The 25,647-nt window shown below is 38.9% G+C and overlaps 1 protein-coding gene across 6 annotated transcripts in view; it reads right to left on the bottom strand.

The window, feature by feature from the left end:
- Nucleotides 1–25,647, bottom strand: part of CTNND2 (catenin delta 2) — an 864,616-nt gene that overhangs the window by 551,802 nt on the left and 287,167 nt on the right. The window contains exon 1 of one of the 6 annotated variants that reach the window (XM_081825897.1): nt 15,721–16,329. The exons of the other annotated variants lie outside the window; for them this stretch is intronic. The gene's annotated coding sequence lies outside the window, so the exon portion shown is untranslated. Of the gene's footprint in view, nt 1–15,720; nt 16,330–25,647 lie in introns of those variants that run through there. 6 annotated transcript variants of the gene reach the window in all.

Here is a 25,647-nt window from a genome sequence, read left to right on the forward strand (position 1 = left end):
GGGTCAGAGGGAGAAGCAGACTCCCCGCTGAGCAGGGAGCCCGATGCGGGACTCGATCCCGGGACTCCAGGATCATGACCTGAGCCGAAGGCAGTCGCTTAACCAACTGAGCCACCCAGGCGCCCCCAATGCAAAATTTCTATGATATTTTTCCATGAGTTATGCTTGTGCTCTCTCATATTATATGTCTTTTGTATAATTAACTTGAATTATAGAATAAGATTTATAGTAATAATTCTATTTAGAATAGAAATGTTTGGGCCAATATTTATCCTTTCTCACTCAATGCTTTTGTGGAAATTTAAATAGCTAAATATTCACACCAGTGGAGGTGGCGCAGTTGATTGGGCGACTGCCTTCAGCTCAGGTTATGATCCTGGAGTCCCGGGATCGGGTCCCACATCGGGCTCCCTGCTCAGCTGGGGGTCTGCTTCTCCCTCTGACCCTCTTCCCTCTTATGCTCTCTGTCTCTCATTCCCTCTCTCTCAAATAAATAAATAAAATCTTTAAAAAAAATATTCATACCAGTGGAATAATTCTATATGAGCTCATCACCATACACCATCGGTATTTTAACTGACCTATTGTTAGTATTTTACTTCATTGGCTTATCCTTTCTTCCTGAAACAAATTCGTCTTATGGTTTCAATACACCCCTCTCCTGCCTTCCTTCCCACCTCTCTGGCTGCCCTTATTCTCTATGGATGTCTCCTACTCTCTTAAGCTACTATTCTCATTGGGATTTTTAAAGATTTCTACTTTCTTAGACTTTCTCTAAATAATCTCATCAATCCCCACAGCTTCAATAACCAGTAATGGTGTATATACAAATGGCCACTGACATCCTCTCTGGAAAACCCAGAGCTTCATGTCCAAAACCGACATCATAGACAACCTGTAAACCTGTCCTCACTCTGTTGTTTTCCTATCTCAGTCAATAGTACTATCATTTAGACACTATATGTCTTTTTAATTCTCATTCTCTCATGAATGTTTAGTGGAATTTTTTAAAGACTATTCATTATATGATAACATCATTGCTCTGATGGGCAATAAAATGGTAGTCTGTGTAAAAAAAAAAAAATAGTACTATCATTTACCCAAGTTACCTAATTCCCAAATGTGTTCATAATTCTGCACTTTGTCCTCTCCAGACATACACAATAAGTCATTAAATACCACTGTGATACTGTAATTTATAATAAGAAATATATATTTGTTTTTCAACCCCATTTCTGTCACAGAGTTCCTAAAACCCTTGACATTACCTAAGTGGTAAGAATGACATGGTGTCTTTTGTTATGTTAATGAAATTTCGACTTTTGAACCACGCCAAAAGATGAGAGCTGGTTGCCAGGAGAATCAACAATGTAACTGGAGGGTTGGAACTTTCAGTCCCATACTGTGGGGCCTCCAGAAAGGGAAGAGGGGCTGGAGATTGAGTTTAATCATCAATGGTCAATGACTTGATCAACTGTGCCTAGGTAATGAAGTCTCCATAAAAACCAGAAATGATGGGGTTCAAAGAGCTTCCAGGTTGATGAACATGTGGAAATCTGGGGAGAGTGATGCACTCAAAGAGAACATGGAAGCTCTGAGCCCTTTCCCCATACCTTGCCCTGTGGTGGTCATTAGTTATATCTTTTTATAATCAAGCAGTAATCTAGTAAGTAAAATGCTTCTCCACGTTCTGTGAGCAGCTCTAGTAAAATAATTGAACCCAATCTATAGCTGGTCAGTTGGTTAGAAGCACAGGTGACAACTCAGACTTGCCACTGGCATCTAAGGTGTGTGTGGTTGGGGGAAGGGGGGCAATCTTGGAGGACTGAGTCCTTAACTTGTGGGATTTGATGCTATCTCCAGGTAGAGAGTGTCAGAATTGTAGGATACCCAGGTGGTATCAGATAATTGCTTGGTGTGGGAGGAAAACCCACATTGGAATTGAGAGTAGAGTTGTAACAACCAATTCTACCTCTCCAATCCGTCCATTATCTCCACTGTCACTACTCCAATTCTAACTACCAGTATCTCTTGTCTGGAGACCTGAACTCATTTTCCTAATTAGAGTGTCTGCCCCTGTTCATACCTGCTTTCAATTTGTTCTCCATAATATAGGCCAAAAATCATCCTTAAAAAAATTAATACATGTGATTCTGTTATTCATGTACTTAAGAATCTTTCAGTGACTCCTTATTTCCTAAGAATAAAAATTAATAGTTCTTAACATTTAACCTTTCAATGGCTCAACATTCTATAACACTAAAGGAAACATTTATTGCCATGAGCATCATGGTATCTCCATTAAGTCTTGATATTAATATGAGGAATTGAATGTGTTGAGATAATCTGATTGGTGGTCTCTATTCATATTTTTTTTGTTTACACAAATGCAGACTTTTGCAAGTTAATACAATATTATTAATTTGAAATTACAGACATAACCTAAGTTAATTAACAAAAACTGAATCCTCTCACATTTTCTTCCAAACTTTACTAGTGTTTAATTACAATTAAACAATTTGTATGCTAATTACCACCTACTTACTTACATGTTCAAAGACATTATTCCTTTTGCTTGGCCACCAAGAAAAGACTGTAGTACTTTACCGAGCAAGAAAGAACACTCTCTGATTTTGAGAAAAGTTTCAGGAGATACTTGCTTTCTATTGGCTTAGCCCCCAAAGTTTTCTTGCCAAACTATAAAATTTACATGAAAAAACCCTCAATTATAAAATTGGCATTTTCATATACTGTTGTAACATTTGCATGGTAGAATAATCAATTTTCCCATGATTTACCATCTTCCTAACATAAAATTCTCTAGTGAATTTTACTGGTAGCTCTTTGAGCTGAGAGCCTATCAGTATTTCAGGACTAGGAGATGTCTAAGTCTCTTCAGTGGCCCCAACATTCCAGGGAGTTCTCTCATTATATCCCCAGAAATAGTCCCAAATAGCCTGATGACACTGCTGCTTAATATCTCTTCAGTACTATGGTATCAGATTTCTGTGGTACATAAATGAAATGCAAAAGGAATACTGGCTTCTCACTAACAGCAACCATAGATGGGGATTGAGCCATCAATACTATTTGCCTGCCAGTAAACCACAAGTCTCAATTATTTTGGAGTTACTATTTTTATGATGTTAAATTCTAAGGCAAAAACAGTGCTGCCTTTTTCATCCAAATCTCTAACACCTCCCGCAGAGTAGGTGCCAAATAAGTATTTAAGGAATGAATGAATAAAGTAACAGTAGGACAGCTGATATTTATGGGCAAAGCATTCTGCAAGGTGCTGGATAACAAAGACAGGAAAGACATGGGTACAAAATTAGTTCAGGTATGGATCCTGTGATGGTTAACTTTATGTGTCAACCTGACTGGACTAAGGGATGCCCAGATCACTGGTAAATATTATTTCTTAGGATGTCTATAAAGGTGTTTCTGGAGGAGTCTGGCATTTGAATCTTAGGAGACTAAAAAGATCACGCTTACCAATGCTGTGGGCATCATCCAATCAATTGAGAGCTTTAATAGAAAAAAGGTGGAGGAAGGGCAAATTTTTTCTCTTTGTAGGAGCTGGGACACCCATCTTCTCTTGCTCTCAGGCACTGGCACTCCTGGTTGTCTAGCCCTTTGGACTTGGACCAGAACTTTACACCATGGACTCCCCTCATTCTCAGGTCTTTGAGTTTGGACTGCAACTACACCATCAGCTTTCGTGGACCTCCAACTTTGCAGATGGCAGATGTAGGACTTCTGAGCTCCTACAATCACTGCATTCTGACCTCATAATAAATCTCTTTCTATATAGTTCTATATATCCTATTGCTTCTGTTTCTCTGGAGAACCTACAGATATCTTGTTGATAGCTTTAAGTCTAACAAAAGAGTTGAAATCTGTGCATACAGAATACAAAGTAAAATGCTACATTGTGATGAGATGGATATGAATGGGCAACATCCGGTTAGGGAAGATGGGAGAGGGTGGGGAGATGGAATTCAAGGGTAATGGTACATGCATAAGGTGGCACCTGAGAGGGACAATGAGACATCACTATTTGACCATGTGAAAAGGCAGAGGAAAAGCATTACAAATGGAAGAAATAGCATGATTTAAAGCACAGAATTAGACAAATATTGACCGTGTGTGTAAGTGTTTCAGGGAGTAATTAGAGTGCAGTTTGACTGGAATGTAGGACCAGATAGAATACCAGGCAAATTACATTGGAAGTTTTGACTTCAGTAACAGGTTAATATTCAACAATGATCCTGATTTTCCTCATTCATTAAATGTGATACACCACTTCATCTCTTTCCATACGAAACCTTTTGAAATGTTATTGAACTCATTTGATAAGAAAATAATTAATACTATTTAACTGTTTTTTGACATCTGAAGGTCTTTAGTGTTAACATGGATCCTATATGACATTACAAGGATATTGCCCTGGTAGGATGTTAGTTTGCCTGTCCCTAAATGTCCCTGACTATTGCAGAGCTTTTTCATAATTAGGTGGACATAGTAAAGTCCTCTGGCACTGTGGACACACACAGCTATTGGCTCCTACAACCAAAGAAATAGTCTCATTTCTCTTCTCCTTCATTTATATTGTTGACATTTCTTTCTGGTGATTTTTTTGTGTACCTTTCAGAGCTCCTGTTCCTCATTGCCTCCAGAGTGGTTTTTAATTGCTAATGCCACATCTACCACTGATTGAGGGGCTTGTGGTTACCAGAGGGCTGACATCAGGTAAGAGAGAGTTATTACTATAATTGTACTACAATATAATAGTATAACAGTTTTACTCTTTGTATAATAACAGCTGTATTGTTACTCTATTTTATCTTCAAATGGCCCAGTGAAGAATATAGGATATGAAATATAATCCTTTTGTGTAAAGAGGAGGGAACTAGCAATCAGAGAGGTTAAGTGAATAATTCAAGATTACTCAGCTAGTGCTAAAACAGAGATAATAACACAGTGACAACTAGCCCAGTGGTCTTCCCCATTCTTGGTAAGTTACATAATATGCATCTGTATGTCAACTCTTTTGTTTCACGTTTCTTCACTGCTTAGGTAGTGACATACTCAAAACATGAACATTCTTATATTAACTTGTTGCAATCCAAATGGCACACAACAGGATCTGATTCTACTCCTCATTTCTTACAATACTATGCACTCAATTAAAAAGATACCCTCTTTACTAAAGTGGTTTCATGCCTTAAACATTTCAGTGCGGTCCATTCCCAGATCAACTTCAAAAGGCTGAATTTAAACCTATCATCAAGCTGTGAAAATTTAGTTTCTTTTTCTTTTCTTTTTTCTTTCCTTTTTGAAATTCCTCTGCTGGGAATAAATTAAGTTCAGTCGAACATGGAATCTATCCATATTTGCATCCTGGTAATCAAGCAAGAACTTGTAGGAACATAGCATTGATGAATGTACCACTGTTGAGATAGTTTATATACACTGGAGCAAAATGAACTGTGACCAGTAAATCCCTTCCATGGTCATCATCCTTCCAAATCTCCCCAATATGGGGAAGTGTCTTAATGGATGTGCATTATCAAGTTTGCAGGCTTATTTTCAGTCATAAAGAATAGTGTACCAGATGCTCCTGGTACACTGAGTTTGTCACACTGTAGACAAGCTAATATCATTATGTGAGACCACAGGGGAAAAAATAAAAGATTCACATTTAATCCATATTAACTACCAGGAGACCCATCAAGGCAGTTGGGCTAGCTCATGATACAGCAGCTTCTAGCAAATTAGCAGCCCATAACAACTTAGTTATAATGAGCTGCAAGATCTTATACCATAAGCTCAACTCCATTAAAGTGAATTCAAGTACATGAATTCATGTACAGAGTATAACCTTAACATCTGTCTGTGCTTAGCCAATATTTTGTTCATGCCTTTTTAGGAACAGCCAAATTATCCTTGTGTCCCCTGAAACTGGGGACTGTAATTTCCATCAGCTGCAGTTTTTACCTGATAGAGAGGGCAGAGCTAATGAATACCAGCCTCCCTGGCTGCAGAGCCAGGCAGCAAGCTGCTATGATTCCAGCAGCTGTTTTGTACATATTAGGCCAATTTTCACCCACTCTTCCCTTGCTATTCAAGTGGGAAAAGCAATAGTCCAGTCAGAAATTAAATAGTCAACAAGATGTGTATTTAATAAATACTGTAGAACTTGTATTTAGTTAAGAAAAATGAACTCTATCTTACTAAAGGCAGCATGGAGAACCTTCCCATTTTGAGAAACTTAGGCCATTGTTTTCCTAGAAAAGCAACGTCCTCCTTCTCTTCTCACTACCCTTTAGGGATCTAGGAAATACTACTCCTAATAATATTAATAATATCACTATTTTAATGACTATTATTTCTGTTCTACAGATGAGGAAAAAGAATAGATTGCCTGTAGTTAGCTGGTTGCTAAGTTAAGGGAACAGACATTCAAAATATAGTTAGGTAATGTCCATTGAGTTTTATGTACAGGATAAATACATACCTAAATGAATAATCTAACTTCTCTATTCTTTTTTTTTTTTTTTTTAAAGATTTTTTATTTATTTATTTGAGACAGAGAGAATGAGAGAGAGAGAGAGCACATGAGAGGGGGGAGGGTCAGAGGGAGAAGCAGGCTCCCTGCCGAGCAGGGAGCCCGATGCGGGACTCGATCCAGGGACTCCAGGATCATGACCTGAGCCGAAGGCAGTCGCTTAACCAACTGAGCCACCCAGGCGCCCCTAACTTCTCTATTCTTGTTCGGTCTTAATTATGTACTTATTTACAAATTACATTGAATTTCCATTAACATAACCTAAGATTACATTAGCTTTCGTAACTTTGTCAAACAATTTCCGTATTTGAAATTTAAATTCAACTAAACCTTTAGTGCTTTTGTCCTAAACTGCTGCAAAATCTGACTTCCATACATGATAGATCTCTGTGTTTGATACCTTTGAGCCCACAGACAAGGGTAGACATGTCTCCCAAATTTTCAACTTTTTGTTTTATCTCATATTTTTTCAGGATTTTAGACATTTTTTGAAATCTAATTCTGTACCAAATGTATGCATATTTTATTAGCCTCGAAAACCTGAAAATTCTATAAGCTTGCTCTGAAGACATTAGCCCAGCCCAATTCTTTGATTATAGTTTTGAAAAGAAAGTACATAGCTTGGGCGCCTGGGTGGCTCAGTTGGTTGAGCGACTGCCTTCAGCCCAGGTCATGATCCTGGAGTCCCGGGATTGAGTCCCACGTCGGGCTCCCTGCTCAGCGGGGGGTCTGCTTCTCCCTCTGACCCTCCTCCCTCTTGTGCTCTCTGTCTCTCATTCTCTCTCTCTCAAATAAATAAAGAAAATCTTAAAAAAAAAAGAAAAAGAAAGTACATAGCTCAGTGCTTTTCCACCAGTCTCCTGTTGATAACCATCCACTAAACAGCGAATCCAAAGGGGTATATAAGCACATGCCTGGGACATGTCATTGGCATACAAAGATCAACATAAGCCTTGGATTGTCTTCTAGCACCTAGATGCAGTGCACTGTGATGTCAACATTGTCTTATTGGCCCCCTATCTGCAAGAATGCCTGGAGGTAATTATGTGCTCATTTACAAATTGGGAACGATCATTCGTGACGGCATGATCGTCTTTATCACTGACCTCAAATCTGGTTATAATCAAGATGGGGGGGTCCTACAAGGACAGACGGCTGAGCTAGGAACAAATGTTCCCATTTCTCATATCTCAGCTTTTGAATTTGAATGATTTAGCTAACTTCCCGACACTGCTGAGCTGTGCAGCTCAGCCGTGGCAACACTTCTCTGAAGTGGGGTGCACAAGGCAATTCCCCGGGGTAGGGGAACCCTTGCACAGGTGTGAACTTACATTTTAAATTATTGCTCTCACCTCTCTCACCTCTATGAGATGTTTATCATATTTTCTAACAGATGAGTTTTGGTACAGATGTACATTTATATCACGTACAAATAAATGGACACATAGTGGAGGTTCTTGCTCAAATGTCTAACTGATTAGAGGAGTGAAATTAGCAAAGGCTGGAGACCCCTGGGTGAGAGACACACACAGGCTAGGACAGGGACCCGGATGAGAGCCCACCTTAGCTAATCTCTGCTCCCCAGCTAAAAACTGTACTCCTACGTTGGCACTAGGAAGTCCCTATTGGAGAGATAATAAAATCCTATTCCTTTGGAAGGGATCACAGAGTTGAAGCCTTTAATTTTGCAGGTAGGAAACTCAGGGGCAGAGGGATTAATAAGTAGAGGTAGCAGCTTTACAGCCCTTCAGGGACCCACCAGGGAAAGGAAAGAAAATGAAATAAAATTAATACCAGGGTTGGAGCTGATTCCACTCCATTGCTCTTTCTCAAAATATATGACAATAAAGAAGTAAACAAACAAGCCAAAAGCCAAAAGCAACAACAGGAAAAGAAAAGAAAAAGAAAGAGTTGGAGGTGGCAGTCACCCACCACCTCTGGCAGTGCACTCAGGCTGGCAGGCTTTTGGTGACCCCCCCACGCACTGCGCAGCAGCCCTGGGCTTGGACTTCCTGACCGTTGGCTGCATGGCTCAGGGTGACACAGTCACCTCCTCACTCGAAACCCCTTTAGAATTTTGCCTTCAAAAGCCGGGAACTTCCACATTGTTCTAAGATGAATAACGCATTACCAAAAATAACTAAACGCTTACAGCCCAGGAATACCCACTCATCATCTCGAGCCAGAGAAATGGTGTTCCACAGATGGAAGAGGGAGTTACCATACAAAGTTATGCTTCTCAAATGACATCCCATCACACCTGTGCCACAGTGATGAGGGTCGCTCTTCTGATGGAGAGAACGTTATGCACAAATTATGCCCACGTTTTCTTAGAATCCTACAACTGGAGTGCACTGGGGCCAGTATATAAAACTCAGCCAGGCCCATATTTTTTCCCACTGCCCCACAGCTAAGAAGCCTGTTTCACACCCAGTTAAATACACTAAGCATTCTGTCTCCACTTTGAAAGCACATATTCTCAAAGTCTCCCCAAAACAACAACATCCCCTGTAGACAAAGATGGTAAGAAAGTTGTTGGCTTGGCTTCCTTTTAAAAATGAGAGTAAAGAGAAAGGTCTCACGGAGCACTGCCCAGGATAAACTTGTTGGGTCTCATGGGATGGGCAGAGCCTCTAGGTCACCATAAGGGACTCTACTCCTACACTGTAGCTCTTTTCAAAGGAGGAGGAGTGAGAGTAATAACAGTCATTGATTTATCCTCTGGCCCCGACTAGAATGGCAGCCCCATGAAGGCAGTGGATTTGCAGCTCCTTACTCCTAGACTTGAGGACAGGGACTGGCAAGTAGGGGAAGCTCAGGCAATAGTGCTGTATTAATAACTATGTTATGCCATTTAATTTAAAATATCCTTAGGAGATGCTCTGGAAATATCAGCATCCACAGACTTACTGCATGGAGCCACAAGGCTGCACAATCAACTGAGCCACATAATGGCTGCAAATGAGAGCCGTGAGGGGAGAAGGAAGAAGGGGACTAAAGAATGGGAAGAACATCACCAGGTCAGGCTAACAGTCCTTTCCCCTCCATTTGCCCGCCCCCCTCGTGTGCATGCACAAATACAGCATGGCAGAGAGTAGGCCTGGAAAAATACAAGATTGAGATCAATCAGATACCACTGACCCCTCCAATCTCTATCACTTCGAACCCACATGAGTTTCCACTGTGGCAGATGGGACTCCCCCAATCTCTATCCTGCCCCCAATTCTGGGCAGAGAATGCTCGGCTCTACCTTGAACTTGTCTTCGCAACCCCCTCACTCACAACCAGTTTCTGCATCTGTCAGATCAGACAGGGGGTTCTCAAATGCCCCTGGGTCCAGCAGTCTTCTAGGGGCCCTCTTAGAATTGCAGATGTGCAACCCAGCCTCTGAGACTGTGAGTCAGGAAGCTGCATTTATAACATGTGCTCAAGCTGATTCTGATAGAGGTACTCCTAGCATTCCATTACCAATCCCTGAGCTCTGGGTCCTGCAGGATTCTAAATAGGAACTGCTGATTAGCAGGTCCATCTGTTTACAGTAAAAGGGAGAACAGTTTGGAGCACCCTGGCTAGAGGTGAATAGTAAAGAAAAACAAGGATATGCAATACAAACAGGCAAAAATCTACACAGGTTCTCCAGAATCTAAGTGAGATGGTTAAACTGAACAGTGCCATTGGACTAAGGCTAAAGGGAAGGGAGCTGCAGTGTTAAGCAGATATGGGTTCAAAATCTGCACAGTTTTTTTCTGTGATCTCAGACATACCACATAATGAAATAATTACTCCACTTAATGTTTCTCACCTATAGTCCAGGGACAATATCTAACATATAGGGCCTTTGTGAGGATTTAATGAGATGTTGTAAGGAAGTACTAGCTGTGCTCTATTAAGTACATCAGTGATTATTTCAGAACAGTAACAAATAAAAGGTCCAGGTTAAAAATTTTAATTTTTTTATTTTTTAAAGATTTATTTATTTATTTGAGAGAGACAGAGAGAGAGCATGAGTGAGGGGAGGGGCAGAGAGAATCCTCAAGCAGACTTTCCACTGAGTGCAGAGCCCGACGTGGGCTTGATCTCAGGACTCTGAGATCATGACCTGAACCAAAACTAAGAGTCAGACCCTCAACCAACTGAGGCCCCCAGGTACCCTAGGTTTATCAATTTTTATTTTCATTTTTTAAAATATTTATTTATTGAGAGAGAGAGAGAGCTCGTGAGCAGGGGGAGGGGAAGAGAGAGAGGGAGAGAGAATCTCAAACAGACTCCCTGCTGAGCATGGAGCCCCGTGTAGGGCTCAATCTCACGACCCTGAGATCACAACCTAAGCTGAAATCAAGAGTCGGATGTTTAACTGACTGAGCTACCCAGGTGCCCCAGGTTTATACATTTTTAAATGAAAGAATTCAATGTTCCTATTTAATATCCTATACCTAGAAAAAAAATATATATCCTATACCTAGAGATTAGGTAAGTCCCTGAAAGGGAAATGTATGACATTTGGCCAATATTTGTGCATTCCATTTGCCAAATATATGCCAGAATATGCCAGAGTCCACAAACTAATGTCCAGTTCACAGCAGCATGAGGGCCAACAACCCAATGGCCCAACAACCTATGGGCCTACGTACGTAGACACAGCCCCACAGCTCACTCAAAGTGTCCCTCTATAAATCTTTGTCATCTTACCTCCATATTGACGGTTTCTGTTTTCTGGCAGAAGTGCTGCCTGATAGTGTGGGTGCAGTCAGGCCTCAACCCTAACACCCACATCTGACTGCCTTTCCATCTCAACGCTGAATATAGCATCTCTCACAGAAACTTTACTAATGCTGATGAAAATTACCAGAAACTGATTCAGAAGAGCATGAGGGCATTAAATGAACTGAAGCAGCTGAAATTCACAAAGAAGGGATGTGTGAATAATGTCCAAGCCATGCAACAAATAATCCTATTTGCAATTACTCTCACTGGAGGACTATGGAGCCAAATGTTACATCCTACATGCAACCAGCAGCTGAGGCCTAAGGAAACCGAAAGGCTCTAACGATCTATTTGCCTCCTACAGAAACAAGGAGACAGCTGACCAATGCTTGTAATTAGCTTTTCTTCTTTAAAAAAGAGCCAGTACAATTGGAAGCCGCAGACTAACTCAACACTTTTATTCCTCGAGAAGTAACTCTCACATTTTTAAAAAATTTTTGAAGGTTACTATGTAATTAGCCGCACTGTAGCGTTTATTAAGTTCTTAGAGCTTGAAAAGTTTATTTTTAAAACCACAAGTGCTAAGTTTAATTAAACTTGTCAAATGCAGGAACAACTTGATGGGATAGAGGCAAATGACTGGACGCAAAAATGGCAAACCTATACTCACTTGTTGTGATGCTTTCCAGATGAGCCACCGTTAGTTACGGCCACTATACGAGATACCACCATGGACTAGTATCGATTGGTAATTCTTAGGATCCTGAAAATGTATTCTGTGTTTTGAGTAAAACTTTATTTAACAGAACTGCTGACTGAATATGAGCACATAAATAATCCAGGCCACTGGATCTTTTTTCTCACGTTGATGAACATTACAAACACAAAAGAAATATACGATATAGTATTTTAGAGATTGTGCATAATTCTTCGTGTGTTCCTTATAAAAATACTTTGGAGAATATGCAGATAAATCACAGAACCTTAGAGACAGCTGGAGTCCTATAGTAGTAGCCACAATGCTTATAGTGGAAGCAACAAATGGCTACTGAAGCTGAAGGCCCTGGTCAAGTTTCCACAGCTAGAGGGCGGGAAGATGGGAGAACACCCTGGGCTTTCTCACTACGAATCCACCTGATGCCATCGACCATGCATTAGAAGGGAAATTCTCAACCCCTATTCTGTGATACTTGGCTGAGTGTTGGTACATAAGCAATTATGAACCCACCATCTGTATTTGACCTCTTTCTTTCACACTTATACTAGAATAATGGGTTGCCAGTGATAAATCCGAATATTTTCTACTTTATTTTTACAATCAGCAAAAACAACAACAAAGTAGAACACCGTATATTTGGCACTGGGGAAACTATATTTAGTTTTTCATTTTTTCATTCAATAAGTAAGGCAAGCATGGGTCTAGGGGCTGGGAATGCATCAATAAAAATAAAATAGACAAAAATCCCTGCCCTCATAGAGTTTACATTCCAATGGAGAAAATGGACATTGAACAAGATGGACCAGTGGATTACTTAGAGCATCACCTGTGGTAAAGGCATTGGAGAAAAATAATGCAGGAAAAGAAGATGGGGAGGCCATTTAAGTATGGTTATCAAGACTGGACTCACTGACAAGGTGACCTCTGCCAGAGGGACACAAGGGGGAGGTAGTGTGTGTGTATCTGGGCTGGATTTGGGCTGGGGGACTGCTGCACTGCTTTCAGCAGAGAAAAATGCCAAATGCAAAGGCCACGTGCTGGGAGCATTTTCTACAAAAAGCAAAGCATCTTCTATGCTGGAGCAAAGTGGGCAAGAGGGAAGACGTAGGAAATGTGGGAGAGACAGGAGTGGTAGGGGGCACTTCACCAAGGGGCTTCAGCAACTGCATGGCCTTTGACTTTGACTCTACATAGAGTAGTGACATGATGGCATTTCTGTTTTCAAAGGAATTCTCTGGCTACTATTTAGAAATTATCCTTACAGTCATTCTTTAACAGTTACATCATGCAAGTCACTTAACCTTTCTTCATCTCAGGTTGGGAGGATGAATTACCGTATTTTAAGGCACTGTATAAAGTACAGCGCTGTGGCATGCTCTCCTTGACCATGACTCCATTAAAGCAGGTATTTTACTGTGTTACAGTTAGGAGTTCTCATATCTGCATCCCCACTAGATTTTTTAGTTCATGGAGACTCCAGGGAATACCTCTTTCCATTCTGGTACATGGCATAAATTAGTACAAAGGAGGGTCTCAACAAGGATTTGCTGAATATAAGGTACAGCAAGATAGAAGAATTACAAAAGAGCTCTAAATCAGAATTCACAGGTTAATAAGCTTCTTGTAGAAACACAAACACAAAGCCTTGTTCCTAAACCATTTGAACTGGAAATTTTGGTCAAATGTATTAGCTGTAATTTTGTAACCTATCAATACAATCCTGAGTTGGGCCCATCCTGGAATTGTCTGGGAATGTGTATATATATAAATTTTTTCACAACGAAAACTATTCTTTTCTTAATCATGTGCATAAAAACTTATGAATAAAATAGTCCAGGAAAGTTTTTGCAACTTGGCCTTTGAATATCCTCAAAATGCATATTTCTTTTAAATCACATTTTGTTTGATCTCTGCTTATACGCTTTAGGATGGCCTCTGAAGGACCCAATTTAGTATGTTGTCAGACGCATTCACATCATATAAATACTTGGATTAAAAAACAAATTTAAAAATAGTTTAAATTTTCTTCCGATATGAAATATTTATACTCATTTATATGAAATGAAATATTTATATTCGTTTATATTCAGCAATGCGAGATAATGGGCAATCACACCATGGAGTTAGTTAACTTGTTATTTGTTTAAAAACTATTTGGGTCACATGCATATACTGTGCCCTATAGTTTGAAGACTTAATGTCTCTTGAATCCATGACATCGATGTTCCACAAAGTGTGAGTGCCTAGGTACTGTATTGCCCAAGTGAAGCTTCAAGGTCAATTACCTTTACATTTAGGCAGTGTTATTAAATAATGATCAAGGCATGGAAAACACTTTCAAAGGTCAAAATTTTCTTTAGTAGCTATTCTCAATGGATATCTTTGAGGTTTGCATCCATCACTTAAAAATGAAAAGATTTCTTAGCTTTAATATGATCAAAATACACTCTTAACTTTAATTAACTGAAATATTTACTAAGAGGCACCCCCAGAGTATATTCAAGTCTTTGTTAGCTTCTTTAAAATAAATCATACCCATGCAAGTCAATTAAAATATTAAAACACATGTCATAACATGCTCCTGATAAAAATAATTCTTTATGTCAACTTGGTCATTATTTGCCCTCAGCATCTGAGTTACAAATTAATTCAAATTTCAAATAGTATTAATCAAGTAGAAATTCTATCTTGTGATTGTCACAATTAAGTTGGAAATCATTCTGTTGCTCTTACCATCCATTTGAAAACACTAAAGATAAAAACCTAAAGACTTTCTGAGTCCTCATTCCATTTTACTTTACTCACAATTCTACAGTGTACGCATATCTCATAAATATACAGCAATCTAACATACAATTCCCACAGACTGTCACCTGTTAAATCCCCCAGCTTTCTGAAATCCATTTGTTTCTTTCACCTGTTGAGTACACAAATTCTAGCGGCAGAAGAGTGAAATCTACGAAGTCATTGTAAATTTTGGTCAATGATTCTCTCAGTGAGTTATGTGAATAAAAGCAATCTGGAAATACTTGTATGGTAAACGTTTTCTATAATTACGGGATTTGTGCATCCCATTTACACCATTTAGAATGATCAAAACATGCAATTATTGTATTCCAGTTCTTGTAATATAAAGCTCATCACTGAGAACCAAATACTCTCTTAAGACAGGGAATGCAATGCAACAAGTTAGACTATCCAATACACTGAATTTTTAGTTACTTTACATAGTGACACTGGCTGGGTGATTTTTACGCCTTTACTCTCAATGACTAATTTATTTCTGAGTGAGGTTCTCCATTTAATTGTGTGCCAAAGGGGGAAAAATAAAGAGGCCCACAATTTCCAAGTCAACTTTTAATTACTTAATTCTCAATTATAAACGGGTACTTTCATGAAATCTAAAGGATGTATCTATGACACACCAGGTTTTACTAAAAACAATTATTAAGCAGTTATAATGGTTAGCTGATAGAAAAACAGCACATGGATCCTTACAACCGCATTCTGTTGAATTAGATAATTTGGCTTTTACGATTTCAACATTAATACACTGAATAAACTGACTGGCAACCATGAGGCCAGAGATAAATTCCACCTGTGTTTTCCACACATAACTCTCAACCTGCAGTTTTAAAACGCTAGCTAAAAATCATCACACAAACAACATCAAGAATGAAAGCATTTAAAAAAAAACACGTTCCGTTTTCACTTTTTTCTCTTTTACCTTGGGAAACAAATGGTCCTCAAATACTTCAAAACTGTAGTCCAGGCCAACAAGTGGACTAGTCACAAAGATGAGGGGTTACTTTTCCCTCCTTCCTGGGAAGCCGTGCTGGGGTTCCAGGCGCTCCCCCACCTGCTCCTCCCTCCCAGAACCAGGGCTAAAAGGAACCCCAGAGGAGCTCAAAAATCACGAAGGGAGTAGAAGACTGGTCTCGAAAAAGTCAGGATGCCGAATTATCATAGTTTAATTTCTTCTTTCACTCACAAACTGTTGAAGAGAAAGCCAAGCAAGACGCATCAGAGACACCACAAGCCTAGTTGTAGCCGTCTTAAAAGAGAAAAGAATTGAGTTCAGCCAGGCACAAAGGTCTCCATGGCAACGGTGAATTTAGACCCCCATCGGCATTATTTATGCAACATTTCATCACAAAAGGACCCTCCCACTAGCCTGCCTAGCAAATTCTAGTTTTCTGATCTTCCATTCCTTTGCCCTAAATCTGTATCTGGATCCTTAGCTATTTGCGGACCTCAACATTAAAGAAAAAATAAAGAAAAACCCACAGAATCATAAAATTAGTCTCAGACTGAATCTAGACTTTGTTTCCTTGGTGAATTCAAAGGCAAGACATAGATTCGAGATTGCTTAGAGTTCAGACTCAAAGCTGGTCTAGTTTTTATTTCAAAAGGGACAGTTTGGAAAACATAAGCTTATTCAAATTATTTTATTTTTGAAAGGAGATTGCAATTCATAAGAAATACAAAATATGGCAAACTCTAGCAAACCCAAAGGCTTACAGAGAAGAGAACTTGTCCAGATGCTGACTTTAAAGCTAAATTTTATATGCTAACATCCACCCCTACCCACTCCCAGCCATTACACTACCTCAAAAAACTCTTTTGAGTCTTTCCCTTGATTCTACTTTAGCCACAATTTCCATGTATTTTAAAGCCATTTTTATCACCCGTGTGTCCAATGGACCCTAGGTCCACATTTTATAACTAGATGATCTAGGGCAAGTTATTTAAAACAGAGATAGCACCCCGATATAATGATGTACTATATTAACAAGATGTTATCCTACTGAAGTACTTTCTTCAATTCTAAAACAATATACAACTATAATTGTTAGGATAAAACTTGATGATGCTGAAAGGAAACGCTGGGAGTCCTCGTTTGAAAAGGATTGTCCTTGGTGTTAGCTCAAATAAGAACTAAACAAGGTGACTTTTAAAACCTAGGTTTTGATTATTTTTAAAACAGGATAAGCTTCTTATTAAAAATTCAAACAGTACCTACTTTTATAAAGGGTAGTTCTTATCCCATACCCTCCCCACACCAATCTCATTTAATATAGTTGTATGTCTAGACCTAAATCATGCACCTTGATCTAAGTCCTGATTGACTCAATGTTGTCTTTTTTTTTTTTTTTTTTTTTTAGAGAGAGAATGAGAGACAGAGAGCATAAGAGGGAGGAGGGTCAGAGGGAGAAGCAGACTCCCTGCTGAGCAGGGAGCCCGATGTGGGACTCGATCCCGGGACTCCAGGATCATGACCTGAGCTGAAGGCAGTTGCCTAACCAACTGAGCCACCCAGGCGCCCCGACTCAATGTTGTCTTTAACACAGTTTGCAAGAATGGCTCATGGATGCCCGTATTTTCTGTCAGTGCATATTTGATAAGATTTTCTGTTACCTGCAGCATAGGCAAATATCCATGCCTCCTGGGGGCATTGCTCTCCCAAAACTGGGTGTTCCTGGTGCCTCCAGAAGCACCATTGACCTTCATTTTCCATAAGGACGCACCCTGACTAGCACAACTCATGGCTCTATGTGGACGGTTATACAATTTTTGTGAATATATCATTCAGATACCTTCTGACACTGAAAACTGAAGAAGAGAATTAAAAAGCAGGTTAACATTACTCTCTTTTAAGAAAAGAGTTCTCCAGGCAAGAACAACAACCACCCCCACGTTAGTTCCCAGTTTTCTCTCTTCCATATCCATCACCTTCTTTTTTTGTTGCTTTTGTTGTCTTTTTTTCCCCCCTCTTCTGTTTTATTTCCTCATACCAGTCCTGTTTATTTCTGCAATACTGATGCTTCTTCATGACTTTAATGTGGTTTCATTTAAGCAATGGCTTTACTTCTTCCTATTTTTCCATCAGTGTTGTCTACTCTTATTATTCCTTTCTTGACTTCTTTGTCTTATCATTTCTTTGATTTCATTTTTTTTTCATGATTCTAACTTTATTCAGGCTATAAACAATATTATGGCTAATGTTCTCTTATATTACTTGGGGGGTAATTTAATTTTCCTGAAGTTACATTTTCTCTGCGTTTTGTATATTACTGTTACTTTCTTCTCTTTCTGATTTCTTTGTTTTCTACTTTTTTGCGATAGTGTCAATCCACTGTCTTATATTTAAACCCTTCAATTTATGATTTCCTTGGGAATTCCGGCAACGGCACCTTGGCTTGGCTTTTGCTTAATTACAGATTGAGGAGGAGCGGGGTGTGGAGTATGAGTGAAGCGAAGGTTAAAGATGCCATGCTTGTAACATCTCCCATTTCAACATGATTCTCTCTTGTTGGGAGTTTGTCCTCCACAGGGCTTCCTGTGTCTCTGTGTCCCCTCATGTCTTCAGAGCTCAGTGTTCCAGGGAAGGTCTGAGTCATGGCCGTCACTTCTTCCCTCCTCTTCTTCCCTCCCACTCTTCCATATTTCCATCTTTCCTTCTTCTTTTTTAAATTTTATTTATTTTTAAAGATTTTATTTATTTTTTGGAGCGAGAGAGGGAGAGAGCACAAGCAGGGGGGTAGCAGCAGGCAGAGGGAGAAACAGGCTCTCTGCTGAGCAAGGATCCCGGGACCCTGGGATCATGACCTGAGCCGAAGGCAGATGCTTAACTAACTGAGCTTTTTTTAAAAATGAAATTTATACAATGTATGATACCTGAAAAGTGATAGATATGAGTTTGTGGCCAATTCTGTTCCTATTATTATTGTAATTGGAACTATATTACTAATTTATTGCATTTTTGGTTGATTTTACTGTTTCCAGAAAATAAACAGAATAAACTGAACACTGTGGAATATCCATAATAAATAAACTAAATCCTAAGAAGGCCTAAATATGTGTCTTTCATAAAATTCAACAGTATTCATAATTTAAAAAGCAATCTTTGCAAACTAGGCATCGAGAGGAATTCCTTCAATTTGATAATGAAAAAAAAAAACCTACCTAAAAATTACAATCAGAGTTAAATATTGAAAACTTCTTAGAGATGTTATTCACTACTATCATCACTTTTATTTACCATTGCACTGGAGGTCTTCAGCAATAAAGTAAAAACAAAAAGCCAATGTACAAAAACATCAATTTTCTTTCTGGTATCAGCAATAAAGAAATTAAAACAACAATAACATTTACAAATAACACAGAAAAACATCCAATACCTAGGAATAAATCCATGTGAAGGTGATATAAGACCTCCTCACTAAACACTACATGACACTATTGAAATTAAAGCAGACCCAAATGATGGTATTACAGAAATATACCATGCTATGGTTGGCAGATTTAATATTGTAAAGATTTCAACCTCCTTGGATTAATTAATAGGTTTAATAGTATTCTAATCCAAACCTGGGCATGCTGGTTTTTTCTGGGCTGGGAGGGGCTGAGATAATGGATAGTGGATTCTAAAGTTTACATGAAAATGCAAAGGGCCAAGAAGAGCAAGTGGTTTTGAAGGAAAGTAACAAAGCTAGAGACTGAACCTACAGGTAAGAGGGCACATTACAGAGCAGCAGTAGTTAAGACCATAGGGCATCCATTTAAGAAGAATCCAGTAGAACGTAGATCAGGAGAGAATTATGACACCAAATCACACTTATATCTAATTTATGAGAACCGTGGAACTGCCACACAGTGGGAAGATGGTGCTTTCACCAGAGTGAAATGATATCTGGTGAAAAATGCACCTTGACTCCATCTCAAAAAATATACAAAAATCAATGCCATATGCAGCATCAGTCTAGATGTGAAAGACTAAACAGTAAAGCTTTGACAGTAAAATATGGAACACATGCATGGCCTTAAAGGAACCAAGGCTTTCTTAAGCAGGATGAAAAAGTGCTAACCATAAGAGGAATTAAAAAGGCATAAATTGGGCCATTGTGAAATTGGGAAACCCTGCTTATCAAGATGCCATCGAGAAAGGGAAGGGGCACTGGTAGGAAAAATATTCTCATTCTCATGTGTGTCTGTGTATATATCTACATCTATATATCTATATCATCAACAAAAATCCAAAATGCAGCATATGATAGGCAACCCAATATTAACAAGGTCAAAATATGTGAACAAGCACTTCACAGAAGAGGCTATCCACACAGGCAATAAACAAATGAAAAGATGATCGGCTTTATTACTCATAAGGGATATGCAAATCTGAGATCTTCGTGGAATGCCAATTCACACTCATTAGAATGGTTAAAGTAAAAAAGAGAGGAAACAAAATGCCAAATACTGACAAATATCAGGTATTATCAGAACTTTCAGAGACTGTGAGTGGAACTGTGAGACGGTAAAACTAATTTGATGTTTTTCAATCTCTTCTACCGCTCTTCATGTGCATCCTATATGTCTCAGAAATTCTACTCCTAGGTATACACTCAACAGAAAGGTGCACATAACTACACCAGAGACATCTGCTATGATGCTCGTACCAGCAAAATTTGTATCAGCCCCAAATGGACGCTACTGACATGCCCCAGAACAAGAATAAATGTAGTATGGTATCTGTGCACAATGAGATACTACTCAGCAAAAAAAATAAACCAATAACCAAACACAGTGTACAGCTGAGTCTTACAGACATGATCTTGAGCAAGTTGTACTTCATGATGCATGTACTTTTCTGAATGTATATTATTCTTAAAAAATAAAGTCCTAAATTATTTTCAATCCTAGATATCAGGCATGAATGAAAACAGGAACATTATTTACCTACTAATGTTCTTGAGTTTCTAAAAAAAAAAAAAAAAAATACCATTTCGACCTCAGAGGTTTCCAGCAATATTCTTACCAATTTCTTTTAAATGAAAAAAAAAATTTTTAAGTCTTACAAAATAAAAGTAGAACTAAAGAATGAAGAAGGAATCACTGATGCGGCATCATCAGTTTTAAAGTAATTCACTATGTTGTGCCCTTCTACACAAACGATCTAATTTCTTGGGCCAAAAAGAAAGAAACTGCATTAAAATACTCCAAGAATTTTAATGTTCTGGCCACTTTTGCCTACTAACACTGACAGCAAGATAAAAGAATAAGTAGCACTAACTAATATAGGAAAGCTTTAACATTATAAACAAGTGACAGATTTTGTAGTGATTTTCAAGTAAGTGTAATATGAATAGTTTTATACTTTTAATAAAACTATCTTTAGGAGAGTTTTTTTTTTAAAAAAGACTGGACTATTTCCTGAAATTTCGGCTTTTTATTTTCTCAGAATCAGCATTCCAGTACAAAACTCTGTAATTATTATCCCTCCAGACACTTAAGGTGTAAAATTACAAATGATTGACAGCCAAATTACTGAGTCTGCCTTTCAAGGGGCATGGTGAGGCTTTAGCACAAAAATTCTTCTGCAATTAAATAGTTGCAAGGAGTAATATTTTTAGGGGCAGCTCAGCTTTTTTTCATTTGTAGTCCGCAGTTATCTCTGCTGCCCATGGCCAGAATGGATTGCAGGACGCGTTAAGGGGAAGGAAGAGAAAAGGCAGAGGAAGTAAGTCAAACAAACAATGCTGGACTTTTGCCTAGGGCCATGGTAGTGACGGCTACTTAGATAAAATTGAAACCCCACGCAGCCTGCTGCTTCTGGCTACCTAGCGTTGGACACACTCCGAAGTAGGACACTGGGTACTGGAGGCTGGAAATGCATGACATCACACACTAGCTCATGATCGAGAATCAGGGTAAATTTGAACTCTGTAACTAGGAACGTGGCTATATATACTAAATCTGCTTAATAAAATATATTGTAGTGATTATTTGCCCTACTGACATATAACCCTCTTATTTGGGGCCTTTTACATTGGGCAAATCACATGCCTTCCTTCACTCTCTGCCTTAAGTTAGAGCTCATGCAATGAGGGATTAAGAAGACCAGTGGATTTTCAGGGGCAGCACTCTACCCTGGCATGAAATTAATTTCACTATATTCAAAGCACTCTTGGTTTCTCAAATAGGATGCGCAGTTGACCATCCGGTAAAGTTCAGCAAGCCCCTTGGCATTCCTAATGCTGCCCAACTATCAATCCATTAAATTCATGTGAACTTATATTTTTGGCATAAACAAAGCTTGGAGACAGGAATCCCCAGCTACCGAATGCACAATTGCAATGACTCCAAGAGAATGAATTTAGAACACAATTTTTTAATACATTAATTAATTAGAGGTAGAAACACATCTGTTCTATAGAATACTCCTAAAATGCCACAATGTACCAGTTTTACTATGAATATATGCACTTTCCAAGTAATATTAATAATAACAAACACAGAATTCTCATTTTTAAATGCAGAGTTCCCATTTTTAAAGGGGTCTCTCGCTTTCTCTGACACAAACACACACTTTGGCAGAATGCAACATTTTAAATTACAAAAAAGAGTTTCTTTATGGCAGAATGGATGTCTATCATGTTTTACTCTTTACCATATCTCAAGCACATATTTAAGACATCCTCTTCTAAGAAATAACTCAATTTATCTGACTACTAAGAGTATTGTATCTTAATCTCCCAGTATTAAGAGTAGCATTTGTTACGATTTTTTGCATAATTAGCTTCTGTCTTTAGTCGATATTCTCTAACATTTATGTAAAGCGGTGATCATGAATAATACTCTGTCAAAACAGAGTGGGCCCTGTTTCTTGGGCCGACTTGGGTATTACGTCATTGCCCTAGGCTGAGGTGCCTAAGGAATACCAACAAGAAAACGCACATGACTAAGCATTTTAAGTTCTTCCCACAATGTGTTTGGCTAAGACATTACCCAAAGAGAATACTTTAAAAGTATTTCTTTGCCAAAAAAAAAAAAAAAAATACTAAGGTTCAAAGAAATTGGAGGGGTACATTTAAAAACAAATGAGTAAATTCTTGGAAACTATACACTTCAATATATCAAATCAGAATTATGTAAATATTTTGGTATAATTATTCCCTGTAGGACATATTCTCCCTGGGTATTAGCACACTTTACATGTAGCCTGGAACATTCTGGGTTCTCTAACTTAAGATTTAACTTGTATCTTGGAAAGTTAAGATACAAAGGTGAGTGAGTGGTGCCCTGTCATGGAGACAGTGATTACACATGGACAAACAGGCTCAATATGATGAGTATTCCTATAATTCTAGGATGATAGTGTCCTCGTTGTGCTTTTCGTTTGCTTGTCAGCGTTTTTTGTTGTTGTTGTTTTGTTTTGTTTTAACTGACAGTAGCATTTAAAATATTTGGTCAGCAATCTTTCATGAATTATAGTATATTTTATGTTCCATTTCTTCATGATTACCTAAGAACAACCTCTAAATTCGCTGTTTGTCCTATGGTGGCGTTGGAGGTGTGTGGAGCAGGGTAGGAAGCTGGCCTACACAAGTCCAGACTGATCTTTGCTGAAAGGACTTTGCTTGCAGATATTGTAACATTGTATTATTAAACATGCAAATCACAATAGGATCAGTGCCTTATCGTTTGTTGAAATAATACACTGCCTTTTGAGAATTTTGAAGACTTTTCTACGAGATGTTTTGAATCCGTCTCTATTTCTGAATGTTGCCCAAATACTGGGATCCAAAAAATGGAGGCCTTGACTGTATTCTACAACTTCAGCTGGTTCTAGAATGGATACGGCATTTTTTTGAAATAAGTGTTTGTTAGGATGCCTGTAAGTTTTGCTTATGGTTCTGTAAAGTTCCTAAATTCCGAGGCTGCTCTCTTCATAACGGTAGCCCATCTAGCATGAAATGATTCCCCGGCATTTTCAAAAACTTCTTATGTCATCCAGTGGACTGGATGACAAATTGAGGCTCACCTCGCTCTGTCGACTTACGTTATGTTCTCTCGTTCTTGCTCTAAGTTCAAAATTTGGCCTCCAAAAATATTCTTCCATCAATCCACAACTGGACTGTGGAATCTTAAAAAATAATAATGAGGAGGACAAGAAGAGCTGCCAGCTTACTGGGTAGGTAACTCACCACTGGATGACAAGAACTCACCTTCAACACCCCTGAAACTGCCTTTGCCCATACGCTCATGTGGTAAAGGAAGAGCTGGATAAACATCAGCTTAAGCATAGAGTGGAATTTTGCCATTGTTTCTGCACGCAGCCAAATGGAGCAGGTTACTATCTCATTTTAAAGACAAGAGAGATTCAGAGAGACTAAGTAAGTAATGTGCCCCAAATCACACAGCTTTTAAGTAATGGAACCTGCAATTTGCACGTAAGCAGTTTAACTTCAGAACTTCTTAGGGCACCTGGGTGGCTCAGTCGGTTAAGTGTCTGACTCTTGATTTCGGCTCAGGTCATGATCGCAGGGTCCTGGGATCTAGCCCTGCGTGGGGCTCCATGCTCTGTGGGAAGTCTGCTTCTCAGTCTCTCTCTCCCTCTGCCTCTCTCCCTGCTCACACGCTCTCTCTCTCCCTCTTAAATGAATAAATAAAGCTAAAAAAAAAAAAAAAAAGAACTTCTGTTCTTAACCACTAGAGATCCCTAAAATCCTTTACAAAGTTTTAAGTTTGTCTTCTGGAGTCACGTGTAAAAGCCATAGCACCATCATGTTTTTATGGGGTTTGCATAGCAATGAAGAATCAGATCATCCACCCCCCTACTCCCTACCAAGGAAGGAAGTTCTGATGAGGAACACCAGTTTCCTAAAATTCAGCCAGGTTCCTAGGGGAGCCAGCACCCCAGAGCTGCCCCCAGTCTAGTCTACCTACTAAGTAATCCTTCACCAACTATGGTTTTGCCTATCATTTTAAAGGTCATAAGGTTGATACTATAAACAGACATTTAAAAATCCTTTATCTGCTTGGGGCGCCTGGCTGGTTCAGCCGGTTAAGCATCTGACCCTTGATTTCAGCTCAGGTGATGATCTCAGAGTTGTGAGATCAAGCCCCGCATCGGGCTCTGTGCTCAACCTGGGGTCTGCTTGGGATTCTCTCTCTCCCTCTGCCCCTCCTCCCAACTCTCTCTCTCTCTCTAAAAATAAATAAATAAATTTTTAAAAAATTCTTTATCTGCTTACATTTGAATGAATTAATTGTACTTCCTTAAATAAAAGAAAACACATATCATTTCCCCCTTCAATAAGACTCCTATAGGAAGGTTTACACGTTGAAAGGAGAGAGGAATCTTCTATTACTTACAGACTTTTAACATATGAATTGAAGACCAAGAGCTACAGAAACTATCTTCAGTCACCATGATAATTTATGAAAAGTACAGGACTTACCCAAAACATTTTACTAATAAGTGCAAGTTAATACTCATTAAGGACTGGCTCATAAACATCAAAAGTAAGTATGCGCCTATAACAACAACAAAAATGTATGGAACGATCTGCTTTAGTAGATCATGAGGACATAATGATATTTACTAGAAAACTGATAGAAATAAACATTAAGAAAGAAAAGTTAGGGGCGCCTGGGTGGCTCAGTTGGTTAAGTGGCTGCCTTCGGCTCAGATCATGATCTCGGGGTCCTGGGATCGAGCCCTACATCGGGCTCCCTGCTCAGCGGGAAGCCTGCTTCTCCCTCTCCCACTCCCCCTGCTTGTGTTCCCTCTCTCGCTGTCTCTCTCTGTGTCAAATAAATAAATAAAATCTTAAAAAAAAGAAAAGTTAACGTTTTTTTTTTTTTAAGATTT

The sequence above is a fragment of the Leptonychotes weddellii genome, chromosome 7, assembly GCF_054177405.1.
Source record: "Leptonychotes weddellii isolate Sample4059 chromosome 7, ASM5417740v2, whole genome shotgun sequence".
NCBI lineage: Eukaryota > Metazoa > Chordata > Mammalia > Carnivora > Phocidae > Leptonychotes > Leptonychotes weddellii.